The 2,669-nt window shown below is 34.3% G+C and overlaps 1 protein-coding gene across 3 annotated transcripts in view; it reads left to right on the top strand.

Annotated features, from left to right (window-relative positions):
* The window catches only part of LOC106884044 (serine/arginine repetitive matrix protein 1), an 82,646-nt gene that overhangs the window by 79,461 nt on the left and 516 nt on the right, over positions 1 to 2,669 (top strand). The window lies entirely within an intron of this gene.

Genomic DNA, 2,669 nt, shown 5'->3' with positions numbered 1-2,669 from the left:
CTCTCTCTCTCTCTCTCTCTATATATATATATATATATATATACACACACACATGCACACACACACACATATATATATATATGCACTTATATATATATATATAGTTCTTTTTTAATGTTTGCTTTTATGTTCAATTATAATTAAAAAAATTTTATAGTAATCTGATGGGTTACTCTAAACTATTGTTTAGATAAAAATTGTATGGAAGCCTATCATGTGTGTGGGGGTGGGGGTGCCCACCACTACTTGGCAACAGGTGTTTGTTTACTTACTTAGCAGTATGGTAAAAGAGACTGATAGAATAAGAACCAGGCTTAAAAATAAATATTGAAGTCGATTTGTTTGACTAAAATCCATCAAGGCAGTGCTCCAGTATGGCTGCAGTCCAATGACTGAAGCAAGTAAAAGATAAAAGACAAATGTCAAGGAGCTGACCCTACACCCCTAACTTGCAACAAAAAAAAAAAAAAGAAAAAAGACCTAGAATCATAGAAGAAAATATCCTTACTTGTGTGATACATGTTTTACATGCTGGAGCATCACCTTAAGGGGATTTTAGCCAAAGAAATCAACCTGAGGACTTATTCTTTGTAAGTCTAGTACTTATTCTATTGGTCTCTTTCGTGAAGTGCTAAGTTATGGTGACGTAAACACACTAACATCAGTTGACAAGCGATGGTGGTGGTGGGGAGACAAGCACAGACACAAAGACACACACATAAATATATACATATATATATGTATCTTATATATATATATATATATATATATATAAATCCCATTCTGTCTGTCTGTTTTTTGTGCACTTATAACTCTTGAGTATTGTTCATCCAATCACGCTGAAATTTTAAACATGGATACATGAGAAAGCAAGGTATTCCGTAATCTAAAAAGATTTTCAAAATTGTCAGTTTCAAAGTGAGAATCGCTATTTTTGTAATCTTTTTGTCCTGTTTCTTCTGTCATCTTTTTCATTAACCGATGTTCTAAACAATTCATTTCTACGTTTTCACATTTTAATGACAGATATATGTAAATAAAGCTTGCTGTTTGTAAATACAGTCTCATTTTGTTTTAAATATTTGACCACAAACAACTATATTCATTTCTGTGTTTTCACACGTTTGTTAGCAACTAAAAAAATTGATATCACTCTGACTTTAATTAACTGTAATCAACCACAAGCATTCGCAGTTATATGTGTTCTTACGGCTGTTTTCTGTGCAATAAACTAGCTGACATGAAAAACTACTAGGAAAAGGCAGTTACTTTAAGTAAGCAAAAAAGTGAAAATAAAGCAAATATATAACTGGTGATTACTTAATTTTCTGAAGATATTCTCAACAAAATTCAATTGAAAGTAGAAAAGACGAATTGATTGCTTATAAAATGTGAAAAATTTGGGGGTTTACATCTAAAACTTTACCTAACGTTTCTCATCCAACTTAAAAAAATAAGCAGTGTTGTTCAATTTTGAGATAAAATTGATTTGCAAAGAACATGCCTTATGTTATTTTATTTCACATTGTGTTATTTCACTCCTGAATTTCAACTCTTTTTGTGTAAGTTTTTGAGAGAAGAGAGACTTCCCTAAGCATTTTTGCATCTTTGTTGAGTAGCAGTTTCTGTTTGCCTGTCCATCGGGTGATTAAAACTTACATTTATATTTTCATTTGAAACCAATGTTACTTATCCCATAGTTCTTACCACTACGCCAGGGAAAAGCGAAATAAAATATGTAAAGTAACAGTCGTCAAATTCAAAAACCAAAGAACAGTTTATTGCTTAAATATCACTTGCAATATTCACTTTGGAGATAAAATAGCGTTCAGTCTGACGTATAGGTATCAATATGAGGTATGTAATATGGAAGAGTACATTGTGCTTATCCTCATGTGAAAGTGTTTGAGAGCAAAAAGTTTAAGGTTAATTATGATGTCCAATTCCACTGGAAGTTGTATATATTGTGGGCTGAACACCTTTCCTTCATTTTATTGGCCTCATGACAATTTTGGAAAGGTTCACTGTGTTAAGATACACTATCAATCAATTTTCCTTCTTTAGAAGAAACAGTCAAGAGTTTTAACGTCTCAGGAATCTTTAATGTCCAAACCAAAAGTAACAACCCCATACAATTACCAAACATCTCCACAACTTAACACCGTCCAAGTTAACCCTCTTCACTTATACAAACCGTCTAGTGGACAGGGGACGTTTGCTAGTGTATATAGGAGTGGCTGTGTGGTAAGTAGCTTGCTTACCAACCACATGATTCCGGGTTCAGTCCCACTGCATGGCACCTTGGACAAGTGTCTTCTACTATAGCCTCGGGCCGACCAAAGCCTTGTGAGTGGATTTGGTAGATGGAAACTGAAAGAAGCCCGTCGTATATATGTATATATATATGTATGTGTGTTTGTGTGTCTGTGTTTATCCCCCCACCATCGCTTGACAACCGATGCTGGTGTGTTTACGTCCCCGTAACCTAGCGGTTTGTCAAAAAGAGACCAATACAATAAAGTACTAGGCTTACAAAGAATAAGTCCTGGGGTCGATTTTCTCGACTAAATGAGGTGCTCCAGCATGGCCGCAGTCAAATGACTGAAACAAGTAAAAGAGTAACCCCTGCACTAGACAAATATTTACAAACATTAAACATCTATAAGATC

Source organism: Octopus bimaculoides, chromosome 2, assembly GCF_001194135.2.
Source record: "Octopus bimaculoides isolate UCB-OBI-ISO-001 chromosome 2, ASM119413v2, whole genome shotgun sequence".
Classification (NCBI taxonomy): Eukaryota; Metazoa; Mollusca; class Cephalopoda; order Octopoda; family Octopodidae; genus Octopus; species Octopus bimaculoides.
Note: the sequence above shows the minus strand (reverse complement) of the source record. Positions and strands in the feature narration are given on the sequence as shown.